This window comes from Hoplias malabaricus, chromosome 17 (assembly GCF_029633855.1).
Source record: "Hoplias malabaricus isolate fHopMal1 chromosome 17, fHopMal1.hap1, whole genome shotgun sequence".
Classification (NCBI taxonomy): Eukaryota; Metazoa; Chordata; class Actinopteri; order Characiformes; family Erythrinidae; genus Hoplias; species Hoplias malabaricus.
Genome location: NC_089816.1, coordinates 22715833 through 22731070, shown reverse-complemented (window position 1 = coordinate 22731070; position 15238 = coordinate 22715833).

Sequence of the window (15238 nt, the reverse complement as noted above, 5' to 3'; positions counted from 1 at the left end):
CCTCACAGCAGCCTGTTTGCAGTTTAAACCCCTCCATTGACTTTATGAGGTGGGTGACATGAGTGTAAGTGTGAGTAAAGCCCAGATCATTGCTGTGTTCACTGTCCCAGTGCAGTTTTATTGCTTGCTTGAAATGCTGGAGGGCTGAACCAGGGGGGTTGAATAGAGAAGAGTTATTGGGCTGAATGTGCACGTGTGCGTTGTGAATCGCTTCACAAAAGAGACCCCACCACAATCCCTCCAAATAACCTCCCAACACAAACCCCCCCCAACCCAAAACACCAAATGCCATTTCATCCAGGGGTCACTCTGTTGAAGCCCAGCTTGCTGCATAATGTCATTCCTGTGACTGAGGAACTTTGCATCCTCGCCCACGCTCCCACACACACACAAAGCCAACACGTGCGACTGGGAGGTTTTTGTAAGCAAGCAAACCATGAGCCATCTGCTGCAAGAGGGGTCCAGACAATCCAAACCAGTAATTACAGCAGTCCTGCGAGGAGCTTTTTCTCCAGACCTTCACACACACACACCCCTCCACCCCCACCCCCATTCGGCAGGCACGCGGCATCAATACACGTATTTGAACTTTCAAGTTTGGAGCATAATTTCATTTGAGCTCCAAGACCACCAACCCCCTCTAAACCACAAGATTAATGCTCGTGAAAGAAGGGCTCTTCCTCAGCTTTCATGGAAGATACTTGTAAGACCACCACACTAACTTCTCAAAGCTGAGGAGCTGGTGAAGGCAGGTTATTTCGTGGTTGATTTGGTTTGGTTCAGCTCTGTGTGTAACAGAAAAACCCAACAAATAAGACAAGCAAAATGGACGCCAGGACAGTAGATGTCTTGTAGACTCGCCTTAGTCAAGGAGCTGTGGCAAAACCTCAGTTGGTTCAGAATGCAGCTGCTCGGCTTTCATCGAAAACTAGGGGTAGGATTCACACCAGCCCAGTGTTAGCCTCTCTTCACAGATGGCGGGTGAAATTCAGGATTGATTTAAAGGGTTTAAGTACTTACAAGTTTTACATGGTGAAGCACCTGAATACATTTGTGAATTGCTCGTCTCCCACACAAGATCTTCTGAGGTCACTGAGATCTTCTAATAAAGAGCAGCTGGTTGCTCCTAGTGCTAAGCTAAAGTGAGAAGGAGATTGTGCTTTTGCATTGCAGACCCAAACTATGAAACAGACTGCTCCTTGATATTATACTGTTTGAGGCCATATCTTCTTCTAAGAAAGGCCTGAAGATTCACAGTAGAGATGCTCGAAAGTTCTACAGTTTTTAACGACATATGGCACTTTCGGCACAATGGCTTCACCCAAAATTGAGCATGGTCTCTAACAGGAGACTCTAACACCGTGCTTTGTAAAGTGTGGCGGTAGTTTTTGCTGTTGTTGTTTGGGACCGAACACAGCTTTGTCATCAGTTCAGACAGATTAGTAGAGAAATTTAGTTCCTTGTTGCACCCTTCAGCTCTTGCTGGATTCTTTCATCAGCCACCGATCCTAGGAGCCTTAGGATCCTAGAACCTCTTCAAAAGTCCACAACGTGATTTAACAAGCTGCTGTTGTGAGTCGAATAAAATCCCAGTTCCTTTTACCAGGTACCAAATAAAAACAAACAATTAAGATCCGAGTCTTGGTTAAAACTAAAGATCAGAGTTAATACTAAAGCAGCAATCCATCTTACAAATATAGACAATGTTCCAAGTTTCTCATTGGACGACCATCGTTCACGCGACTAAACCTCCATCCACTGTAATTGGCACTGTCAAAATACCCTGTGTGAACATAATCGAGTTATCCATGGACTTGCATGTCCATTCTTTCCTGTCTCCCTTTCCCCCTCTCCCCACTCTCACCGCCTACCCTCTTTCTCTCAAACACACACATTGCAGTGTGCAAATATTCGTTCAAATCTAATGTCATTACACCCCACTAATCACATTTCATGCTGAAAGAACTTGCGCGTCTGAGCATTTTAACAAAGTGGGTGGATTTGTTCAAAGCTGTTCAGCAGAGCCACCGAAAAAGCAGACGCTCCATCGCACCTTGTGTTCACTCACTGGTGCTAAAGTGGTGTTGTAGGAGTGTGCAAAGCCATGGAAGTGTGTGTGTGTGTGAGGTATTGTAAGCAGGAGGAGAAACAAGCAGTGAGGCAGCTCCACAAATCAATGCATCCAAACACACACCTGTCACCGTTGACGAATTTCACCAATTTGCTTTCAGAATCAATTCCCGTCTCTCTTTCACCACATTAGAGCCAGGAATGGCCCAGTATTGGATTGGAACCGGGCCATAATCGAACAAATAGCTTTACAGCGTCACTTAAACTGCTCTATGGGCCGAAACATTTGCAGCATAGTTGAAATCTGGTGGTGTCATATGTTCTGTCAGATGGCTTCCTTTGGATATTCAACGCTATGTCTTTGCACCACAGTCGTAAAGTCACCCCCCCCACACACACACACCCCTCTGCATATGGGGGCTGAGAGAGTTAACTTTGTCATTGAAATGAAAAGGATCACACTCACAAAAGAGCCTGGCAGGTGGGACGGCACAGGGCGCACATAGGGGCCGTGGAAACTGTGAGGGGGCAGAGCACACCCGTCCCGCTCAAATCCCGGCAGATGACGGGGGGTGGGGAATTAGGGAGGAATCAAGCTTCTGCACACTTTTCTATGGTGGAATGAGGTTAGCCTGGTGTCTTCTGAAACAAAGCCAGTCTTTTTAATAAATATAACATAAAGACAGATCTTTAAAATGATGAACACTCATTTGAGAAAATAAGAGACAGGGAAAGTCTTTGCTAACGGGGAAAACTCTTAATAACTTTTTTGAAAAATGGCTCTTCAAACCATGTGACTGGATTTCTCTGTTGTCACATACATGGTCAGGGTTACGGTAAAGATTAGCTTTAGGGTTAAGGACAAGGATAAATCTGAATTTTCATGTTGGTTAGTCATATAACATTTAAATATATATTTACCATGTGTGAACTATATTGTATTTATGCTATTAATGGTTGTTTATTTAAATATGAATCAATTCACATTGAGACCCAGCTCAGTATTTCATTAGTTATAGTATGTCATACACTGTCCTAAACCATACGTTTCTTAGAGATTACTTAAGAACTCGACTATAACTGAGACTGTCGTTTGTTAACTGGAGCTTCCTTAGTCTCCAGTGCAAAACTAAAGAAGCAAACTTCTAACACCAAGCATGTCTCATATGATCAAGCCCTTTTAAGTGGAGGAACTGTGTCAGTTTGATTTCATGGCCGTGTTTCTGTACGTACGCTAGCAGTGATTTAGCTCGCTGCTATATTGGTCCTCTTCGGGCCTACCCGCCCCAGCTAAACCAGGATGATTCTGTTTTGAGTAGACATGCGAGTACTCGGGGAAGTCATTGTGGAAAAGAACGTCTGCCAAATGTGACTGTGAATGTAAATGTGAATGCGAATATAAATAGAATACTCCGGGTCCCCGGGTCCAGAGATCACGAGGGGGATGGGGTGTGTTTGTAAAGGCACGCGAGCATCTGCCACTCGCTCTCCCCACACAATCCCCAAACACACACTTCCCACCCCCACACACACATGCACACACACTCCTCCCCAAGGCCTGTCTGCTTCCTTTTCCCCTCCTGCATTAGCATTAGCGCTCTGTGGGCCGTTGACATGCAGAGTGCTGAGGAGGCCCATGCAACAATGCTTTATTGTTATTCATCCTAACTTTCTTTTCTCACTGTCAGAAAGGCTATATAGTGTGCATATGGCACGTGTGCGCCTGCTAATGACTTTGTTTTGTGACTTTAGACGACAGGAATAAAGCTTGGCACACGTCTGAGAGGAGGCTAACATACCTCTCTCTTTCTGTGTGTGTGTGTGTGTGTTTGAGACATTGTTTATGTTTCTCATCAATATTTGGTCAAAAGTTTACTTCACATGTACTGTATGACTCACACAGAGACATGCAGAGAGAGAGAGAGGGGGGAGGAGTGGTAGATGGAGAAAAGATGGGGAAGAAGACCAATAAGGAATAAGGGGACAAAAGGTAGAAAGAGAGAAAAAAGGGAAAAAGACAAGAAAATACAAAGAGACCAAGAAAGTAAGGAAAGAGAGAAAAGCAGAAACAGGACAAAAGAAATGAAAGGAGTTGAAAAGAGTGTTAGATGGAGAAAAGATGGAGAAGAGATAGAGGAAGAGTAGAGAGAGAGAGATGGTTTCATTTGTACGTCTTCATTTGCTGGGACAATTAAGTATCTGCTGGAACCAGAACGCTAACTCATCACCTCAGATGCTTATTAAAGCAAAAATAGAAACGAGGAAAGGAAAACAAAGTGTATTAAAAACAGTAAACAAAATTAAAGAGTCAACAGAAAAACTGCCAACTTCATCAGCTGTAAATAGCCCTGTGTTTACATCCCAGATTCTCATAAAGTCTAACTAACTTCCCATGAGAAAAAGCCAGCGTAAATACAGCTGTCTGACCGAAGGACTGCTTATCTCTTCTCCTCCAAACAGCTCGCTTCATCCAGAGAACAACTCAGAAACCAGGAGGAGAGTTTTCCACGAATGACGTTGTGTGTCAGAGTCTAGAGGAGAACAGCGGAGAGGAAAGAGCTTCACCCAGTGACAGGACCCTCTCAGTGAACAAAGGAGCCTAATGACACAAATGTGGTCACTGCACAAACAGGTGAAGAAGGAATTGACTCAAAAAACAAACAGAGCTCAGCTGCAGAGGCACTTAGCGGCCATTGTTTTAAATCACTGTCTTCCACTGGAGGTCAGCTGTCTGTTTATCAACTGGATGGTTGTTGAGAGTCTCCCAGTGTCTCTCTAAAGGACATTGGGAGACTCTCTATCAGAACATAATGTTTCTTTTGGGTTGGGGTGTGGGCTTATATATACAAATGTATGCGTGTGTGTGTGTGTGTGTATGCATGTGTGTGTCTGAAGTGCAGATTCAGCAGAACAGAACACTGGAAGAATCTGGGCTGCATTCAATCAGCTCATCAGCCCAATGTCAGCACACACACACACTGCCCTTCAACTGATAAGCTTATCATCACACTGCTGCTTCTGTGTGTGTGTGTGTGTGCGTACACAGTACACTACATTGAGAACCGGGTCTATCGCTGGTGATAGAACACTGATAGAACCATAAACACTCAAAGAAGCATTTGAATGCATACCACACTGTCACATGGTTCTCCTCGGTGATGAAAACTGTCCCTCCACTGTCGTTACGAGCCCAAGAAGCTCCCTGGAGTCGTATAAAGAGGAATGAAACTAGTGGAGAGATTTAAGGAGAGACTTCAAGGACTTCTGGGAATTCTAGGAATTCTGGGACTTCTTTGGTTTATTTGTCAACAGAATTTGGAGAGGGACTCTATAAGGAGTTTGTGTGTGTGCGTGTGTGTGTGTGTGTGTGTGTGTGTGTTTTGACTTTAAATAATGACTAAAACTGAAAAGTGACACAGTATCCTCCCAACAGAAGCAGGGCTCTGGAGCTTTCCTAAAAGAGCTTTGTCTTCATGAATAAATCTACAGTGTGTGTGTGTGTGCGTGTGTAAGCACGAGTGTGTGTGTGAGAGTGTGATTCCCGTCCGTCCGGCAGCTGTTGCTCCGTCACCTGATCACTTGTTTGTGCAGTCGCATGATACGCTGCTGCAGTCTGTTTGCCTTGAGTCTGAGACTATCTGATATCAGCCCCAGCTAAACAACACACACCCCTCCACTCATCCCTCTGTTCATCCCTCCACTCATCCCTCTGTTCATCTCTCCACTTTGTCTGCTCCTTGTTTTAGCTCCAACTCCCGTTTTTGATCTGTCTCTCAAGGCTAGTTATCACATTTCATGCACACTACCCTCTTTTCTTCTCTACTGTTTTCTACTCTTTTCTTTGCTTTCTTTTCTCCTTGTGTCATCTTCTGTTCTGTCCTCCTGTGTTCCCATTCAGCTCTTCTTTTCTTTTTATGTCCTCCGTTCCTCTATGATCTTTCAGCTTGTTATTTTCTCTTTCATTTCTCTCCTGTGCTCTTTTTCCATCGTTGCTTCTCTTGTACTTTTATTTTTCGGCAGCTCTTTTGTAGACACAGTTTTCCTATTTTCCATCTCTTCTTCTGTCTACTTCTCTTCTCCCTTCTTCTTCTTTTCTCTTATTTTCTCTACTTCTCTTCTCCTCTTCTCTACTCTCCTCTTCTTTCTTCTTCTCCTCTTCTCCCCTCTTCTCCTCCTCTCTACACTTCTCTTCTCCCCTCATCTTCTCTGATCTCTTATGCTTCCAACCCCTTTGAAGAATTGAACGCTGATATTTAGCTTTTCTATAGAAAAGCTGCTCATTGTTCCTCTCCGACACACTCCTATTCTCCACGACACAAAGACACACACACACACGTCTGGGGTGACTGTGGCGTGTGTGAGGGGCTCAAAGGTGACATATTTCAGAGTGGGGAGGGGGCTTTCTCACAGCATACGGAAGGTTTAGCCTCCCCCCTATTTCTACCCATTACCCCCCTCCATCTCCTGCTCCGTCTGCTTGGTTTGGCAGATGTTTGGACTCTTTCTGTGGGAAGGCCGTCCAGGAACAGCTCCATACACACTCAGAGTAAGCCTTGTTCCACTGGAAAAGTCTTATGAGTGAGAGATCGCATTTCACAAAGTCTCTCCCTGTGTGTGTGTGTGTGTGTGTGTGTGTACTGTTGTTTTGGATCTAACTCAGGGGTTTACTTGCAGTAATCTTTTACTAAGTGAATACTGACATTTTCTGTAGTAGATTACATAGTTATTCACAGTTAGCTGCAAGTGAAAGTACATATTCTTCTCTTTGGACAAATTCTAATCTTGAATCATCCTTTATTAATATTAAGGAATAATTGTATCATTGAAAATAACAATGGAATGCAATGGTTTAAACATACTTTTTATTGTGTTTTATCTACGCTTTTATACATAAGACTCTTTGAGGCTGGATGGTTAAGCATAAAATTAGCTCCAAAAAAAAAGAAAAAGGGTACTGTGGGAATAGAGAGATATTATATTGCACTTGTATATGAAACAATGCAGAAATAATAGACCAAGAGTAGTACAGATAAATCCTCTCTTACAAACCAGAAGCTGTAGGAATTACCCATCCACAGTGAAGGACAACCTCCTGCATATTTATCCAATGTGACCGTATTTTGACTTAATCTGATTCACGGTGGAAGAACAAAACTGTCTTTGAGCTGAGCAGAGTAACCCGACTCTTACTGTGAAGACCTGGTAATGGCTTCAATTAAAGGACCCCCCCACACACACACCACCTCCACCACCACACAGACACACACATGTTTTAAAACAGAGGGTCTATTTATCTTTCAGGTTCTGGAGGGATGGGGTCTGTTGGAGCTGGTTTATGGCCCTATGGCTGGGGGAAGTGAATGTCTGCCTAGTCTTTCTAACATAAACACTTCTATGCCCATAGATCTCTTCAGAACCTCTCCTACCTGACCTTGGCCTTCCCACATGTCTTCAGAGAGGGTATTGATTATTTTCCAGTTGTCTGATGTTTACAATATTGCCTTTAGAAAACTAGAACTCTTCTCTTCAGAGAATGTTTTAAAAACTACCCTTATGTTTTCACAGATCTTTGAAACTGCTCACAAATATATTCTGAACTGTCCTCAGAGCCACGCTTTCAAAAGAATTGTCAGAAGCCTTCAGAACTGTTTTAGGGAAAAGCTTCAAGGTTGACTCTGCTGGTCTCTGATGCCCTCAGAGAAAGTCTAATATCTTCAGAACTTGGCTTCAGAATTATTTTTAGAGGAAACTTGCCGTGTATGTGTTTGTCAACACATGATCTATACGTTTATACCTTTATCCGTCCATATGTACATAAGCATTAATTACCATGCATGTCTTCCTGCAGGACGTCTGCCGTTTTGCATTAAGATGACTCTACATGTTCCATCCAGTGGCATTAAATGGACGCCGCTCTTGCGAAAGTCAGTCCAAGAGAAGTCAGAGCATGTTCTGATGAGTTGTTGGAACTGAGGTAAACGGCTGGTTTCTCTGGCTTCAGGTCATTTCAGCTTGATTTGCCTTTTTCCCTTCGGGGCTGGATTGGTCACACCATCTTTACCCGAGTGCACAGCAGAGAGATTTGCACTGCCGCTTATCAGCTGCTACTTACTTATATATTTGTTATTTATTTATTTATTTACTGGGAAAATACCTAAGCACCACTTTAAAGGTGTTTATGACGGACGTGGGTCTGTCTGTGTGCCGAAAGTGTGAAATGTGTGTGTGCACATGGGAGAAAGTACGGATGTGTGTGTGTGTTTGTGTGTGTTTTCCACTGCATGCTTTAGCATTAGGTAAATCAGATCAGAAATGTGGGCCATGGAAAGGTAAATCTCATTTGACACATTAAAACGCATTCCTTCGCTCATTACACTCACGCTCCTCCAGCTTTATTCATCATTCATAACCTCACCGCCAAGCAGCAGAAAAAGAGAGGGAGAGCTGGGATTAGAGAAACAGAAAAGCACAGGTAGGAGTTAAAATATTTGCTCTTCATTGCCATGAACTCCTCAACCTTCTCTTGTACAGAGATGTAATCAGAAACAATTAGCAAACTCACCTCCAGAGAGAACACTAATGATCTTGGTCACCGTCACCGCAGAGTGTCGTGATTGTGTCTGGAAGTGATATACCAAGGGTTTTCTTTTTTAATCCAATAGGTCAACATTAAAACTTAAATAGTGAAATAGACAATATAAATTCAAACCTTCTTGTCAAAGGGCAAGTCATGGTCAGCTTTGAGCAGATCCTACACTAAGCCCTACTCCCACATGGTGTTGCAAAACATAGCTCGGATTTCTGACGGCGTCAGCAAACTACAGCACATTGGTGAGCTCCAGCACAACCTCTGAAAGACCTTAGAACCTTTGATGTCAAAATATATGTTAAAAGAATATGCCAGTGTTTTTCTAAGCAGGTTTGAGAAATGTGTGTAATCTCTCACCAGTAAGAAGCAGAAATCAGTGGTCACAGACCTGCACACACAGATGGAAGAGGCTTCTAGTGACATTTTATAGCTTTATCAAGTGATTTCTTCTTCCGATTATTCATTCCTGCGCTAATCTGTAAGTAAAGAATAAACTGTCATCACTGCACAAACTGAATCCTCAGCAATGCTGCTTTCAACTATCCCCTCGGACTAGAGAGAGCTTTGCCTTGTACCGTGATGTCCACAGGGCAGAGGTCAATACCTGGGAATACTGAAAAGCGAAACTGCTCCTGAATCAGATAATGCACCACGACACACAGTCTCAGACCTGAAAGGGTTAACGGGTGTCTACACATTCAGAGGAGTGGGAGCATTTGGGGGTTAGGTGCCATGCTCAAGGACACGTCAGCTGTGAAATTTGAGGGAGCTGAAAGCACTCTTCCTTTACTCGAACAGTCCCATTTTTCCTGGCGTTCCAGGGGATCGAACCAGCAACATTTCAGTCCCAAGCCTGCTGCTTCTCCTGCTCATAAGCCACAGCTGTGTAAACGATTGTAGGAGTAAATGTGTTAAAGTTTGCAGGATGCCAATCACTCCATAAAAGTTTTAGTGTGTTTATAAACTAAGAAAGTGTACACTCCAGCACTTGTGTATGTGACGGTAGCTGGTGATGCTGACAGTGACGGTGTATATATGAGGTTTGAATAAAGAACATTAAGCATCGTTAAGTTAACACTGTTAGTGTAATAATTTAACACTTTCAGTGTTAACACTAATAGCGTTGCTTTAACATTAGTGAATTTGCTGTGTATCAACGTGGATGAAAGGAAACATTTGGAAGATCTGACACGGAGACTTCAGAACGCCTTGGGAACACTGAGTAAAAGAAGAAGAAAAAATGGAGGGAAGAGCACATCTCGGTTCCAAAAGCCAAGCCGAGTGCTAATGAATCTCAGCGAGTTTGTGGGAGAGCTGCAGCTATCAGTCATTAATGCCAGGTCGTTCGTTTTGTGTGTGAGGCTTGATTAAGATGGATGTCCCGCTCCTGGGGTGCTCTTTGTTTAAGTGCCTAGTAGGAAAAAAAAGAAGAAAAGAGAGAGAGAGAGAGAGAGAGAGAGAGAGAGGGGAATTTCTAAACAAAAAGGAAAAATGCATTCACACAGTAAGGAGCACAAAACACAAGATAAAAATGAGTTACAGCAATTAGAGGATCACTAAGACCCCTAATTAAATCAAACACAACAAAAACAAAAATATTACTTTAACAAAAGAAGAAACTTTGGGCCATATATTATTCTGTGAGGGATTTTTAACACTGACAGTGTGAAACTCAACTGAACAGAGCTTCAGCTATCCAAACCTGACTGGACAATTTTCATATCCTGGCATTAATACTTTTCTCTCCAGTCCGTACATTGGAGTAATGAATAATACCAGACTGAATGAAACACACCAGGAGCTTGTGAATGAGGGGAGATCAGATTAAAGCTGCAGGAAAGCTCTGTGGGAGAGGAGAGATGTCGTTAAACCCATGTGTTCCCTGTTAATAGGCTCTTACTGAATGCGTCCCAGTGGAAAATAAAGTCAGTGTTGCTTCTAAAGGTTGAGTCTGCTCTGCTGAAAAAAACTCCAAGCTCCTGAGGTCTGAGCTGACGGAGAGAGAACCAAGATTTTAACTTTCAGCTCAGTTTCTGAAAAGATACGATGGACTGAATTTACCACATGACTCTGGGACCTCTCTCTCGTTTCTGACTTTTTCCTCCTTTCTATTTCACACTTCTTTGTCATTGTTTGTCAGCGTCTATCCATAATTCATCCCCTTGTCCTTTTTTTCCCCTTCTCTCATTTTCACTGTTCTTTGTCACTTTTTTCTCATTATTTTTCCTTTCTCTCTTTATTCCTTTCTCTTTTCGTTCTGTTAGTTTTCCTTCTTCAGTTGGGGCTCTTATTTTCACTGTATGTTTTTAATCACACTTACATTCTTTCTCTAAACCTCTCTCTCTCTCTCTCTCTCTCTCTCTCTCTCTCTCTCTCTCTCTCTCTCTCTCTCTCTCTCTCTCAGTGGTGTACTGGTGTGGCTGTTAATTAACTACTCTTGCCAGAGCAGTAATAGAAATGCTTAATAGTCACTAATAGGAAGAATACAAATGAAGGACTGAAGAAACAAACAACAGAAAACTCTCTTTGTCTTTCTCTTTGAACTCTTTACTCTCATAACTCCATCCTGTCTCTCTTTTTTTAAAAGAAAACAACAGGCACACTTTTAGTTTTCCCCTTTTGACCTGAAGTAGGGCTTTTGCGTTTGGCCACCCCCGACCATAAACCACACACACACACATGCCTGCCAGAGGTTTAACCCCCTCCTTCCTGTGACAGAGGGGATGCCAGAAGAGGTTTTGGGGGAGTGTAGAGGTCACTGAACGGCTCACTCACATGCTGATGCTTCTTTGTTCATCCAGAGGGCTTGGGGGGGAAGCAGTGTGAGGAGTGTGAGAGGGGTGTGTGCGGAGTGTGTGGGGGGTGATTGAGAGGTTTGGGGCCCCCCAGCAGACACACTTAGTGACTTTTGTATCGGCTCGGGCCCTTTGTCAGCCTTCACAACCTCTGACCTCTCGCCCAGCCACCAATCAGCACGGCTGCAGACGTCCTGGGAGAGACAGACAGCCGGCTGCATGAGAGAGAGGCACAAAAGCGGCAGATTATCACACACACACACACACACACACACACCTGTTTGTATACAATGTAGAGATCTGGGGTCAGACATATGTCTTCAACTAATTATATATAATTATATTAATAGTTTTTTTATGTATTTAGTTATTTATTTATTTACTTATTCATTTTCAGGTGATTGCTCATGTGATTTTACACAAAATACTGGATTAAGGCCGAGGGAGTTACAAGTATTTTGTGTGAAAGTGAAAATATGTAACTTAGAGAATATTAACTCTTGAAAAATACATATCTCCAAAATAGTAACTTTAAAGGAGAAGGGGGAAAAAATGTTACTAATCAATGGAAGTCAATGCCAAAATAATGTGTTCCAAGTAAATTTGGAGCATTTCTATTGGTTCATTCAACATGAAGTGTTCACACAATGTGAAGGACAGCTGCTGTGTTCAAACGAGGCGGAAAACTGAAAACTGACAAAAATGGAAATACATGTCTTTGACTGGACAGAAACAATAAGTAAGAATATAGATTTATAATATATTATATTATATATATTATTTGTGACACAGTGGTGCAGCAGGTAGGTGTCTCCAGGGACCTGAAGGCTGTGGGTTAAAATCCCGCTCTGGGTGACTGTCTGTGAGGAGTTTGGTGTGTTCTCCCTTTGTCCACGTGGGTTTCTTCCCACAGTCCAAAAACACACATTGGTAGGTGGACCTGTAACTCAAAGGTGCCCTTAGGTGTGAGAATGTGTGAGTGTGTGTCACCTTGTGAAGGACTGGTGCCCCCTCCAGGATGTGTTCCTGCCTTGGGCCCAGTGATTCCGGGTAGGTTCTGGAAGCACAATGACCCTGAACTGGATAAGGGTCACAGACAATGAATGAATATATTATTTAAAAAGAGAAAAAAGATATAGACAAAGGGAGCAAGAAAGACACAGAGAGAGAGAGAGAGAGAGAGAGAGAGAGAGAGAGAGAGAGAGAGAGAGAGAGAGAGAGAGAGAAAGACAGTGAGAGAAAGGAACTGAAACTTTCTGGACATGTGTAATACACTAAAACAAAAGCAAACACACACTCACAACCACAAATGCACAATAAAGGAATACTGTGAGCACATCTCTCAGAATCATGGAATACAAGCTGCTCTTATTAGTAAACGTGAGAGAGAGAGAGAGAGAGAGAGAGGGAGGAAGTATAATTTAATGAGCTCTGCTCAGACACACACTCTCCACTCGAGCTTTCTCAGAAATTCCCACATTAAAGCGGAAGGATGTCTTTGTTTGCTGCAGGGTTGTGTGTGTTATCTCCAGTCTTCATTAGCTCTCCATGTGTCTGACGTTATGTGGGCACTTTGGGTCTCTTTGCTGCTTTGACACTGGTTCTGTCCACAAGGCAAAACAACAGGGTTCTTTCTTTCTTTATTTATTTTCAAATCATCATCTATTACATGGCGCCACAGCCCAAGGCTCACGGCTAACAGGCCTCGTGTAAACTCTGTCCGGAAATATGAAACACTCATCTTCAATCCACTGCATTTACAGGGAAATCAAGAATATATATATATATACTCTCAATTAAAATCAAAATATTGAAAACGTGATCAAAGTATAATTGCTTATTTTATTCAAATTAATTTAGTGTTCTGAGATTTATTTAATCTGAGATCTATATTGAAGACTTGATTATTTGCATAATACATATATATCCTATAGATATGCTACATTTCTACAACTAAACGTAAACTGAAAGACACAGTTATACTGATGTAATATAATCTAATCCCAAGAAAACTATGGAAACATTTCAATAATAGATCAATTGCACCACTGTTTACAGTGAAGTTATAATATTATTTACACAAGTTGCTTAATATTGAGTGTAAAGACTAATAACCAAATAATTAGCTGGGGCTTGAAAGGGTTAAAGCTAGGGTTCGACTCTTTACTTTTGATGTGTTGAGAATGAATGGATATGATTATGTTAGCAGCAGGGGACATCAAAGTCTTTCTCATAAGTTTGGAAAATGACATGATGAGTGGTAGTCATAAGAATACGGGTCCTCAAAGGATGTTCAACACACACACACACACTCACACACACATGCTCCTCTCCCCTCCTAATTACATGTTCCCCGTGTAATCCCTCTCTCTTCTTGCCTGAATAAATGACTGAGAGTGTGGCGTACAGAGCTGAAGATGAAAGAATTTGGTGGGTAGGAACTCAAAGAAGGTTGCTCTCATTTCCTCCCTCCTCCTGGGCTTCAAAACATTGCCGCACGTGTGAAATAATATATCAGTTTGAGTGGAATTAAGCGCCCTCGCTGGGGTCCCCCCCACTTTTAAAAAGTGCGGTGAGTGGTGTGAACTGTGCTTACTGAGCAATAAACACTAAACCCGGCTTTTCTTAAAGCGATTCTTCAGCAGTTCACACTATATTTCCACCTCTTCCCCCATGACAGCCCCCACCCTTCCACCCCCAGTGCAGTTGATCAGCTAAAACTTACCCAGATAACGGACGAGTCGCCGAACTCCTGAGTCTGTTCTGGGTTATTCTTCTGCTCTAGTTTAGTGTAACATCCTCTCACAACTGTTTACAGTGCAGTTTCTGCAATTCTTCTTTGTATGTAGCAGACAGTTTATATGGATTTAGTGAAACAGTGCCATGGGAGTGGATGGGAGCTCAGTGATTTTGATTCTAAAATTATCAAAATATAGATCAATTATTAAAAAATTGAATATTCTGACTGCTCCTTTTTGGTATATGATTTATTGCACTTTCAGCATTTTTTAAAGACATGGTTTGACACCAATCTCCAAATACCAAAATAAGAAGAACTATATATATATATACACACAGTACTGTGAAAAATTTGTAGGCACCCTATTATTTTGAGTACAAATTCTGTTATATTTATTTTATGAATTCTGTGTTATTGAGTCAGTAAAAAAATATTTTAGAGTTAATTTACCAATAATAATAATGTTACAAAAAATAATAATAATAATTGTATGTCTGTAAAGAAAGCAAAAAGAGCAAAAAAAAATTAAAAAAGAGGTTTTTGCATGAAAAAAGAATTGTGACAATCCAACTTTGTAAAAGAACTGTGGCAGATTCTCCAAGACGCTCAGTAAAACTACCATTTAATTTATTTAGAAAACTGTATAAACTGTACCTAGGACTAACATTTAAGAACAAAAAAGCAAATGGTCATACTGACTTTCTTTAGTTTATTAACGTTTACTTCACATTGTTGTCTTTTTCTTTCCAGTAATAAATAATTAATTCCATTATTTTTGAAGTCATCTTTACTTTCCAACATTTTTTTTTGCATAGTGCCTACATCTTTTGCACAGTACAGTAGATGCTCATAGGGCTGCTCAGAAAGCTGTTGTGAGTCTCTCTCTCTCTCTCTCTCTCTCTCTCTCTCTCTCTCTCTCTCTCTCCCTCACTTTCTCCAGACTATAGGCTGCAGGCTGACAGCTTGGTACTAAGAGCAGAGTTAAGATTTTAGCCTCCTTAACACCAAAACACACACACACACACACACACACTGCTGCTGCCC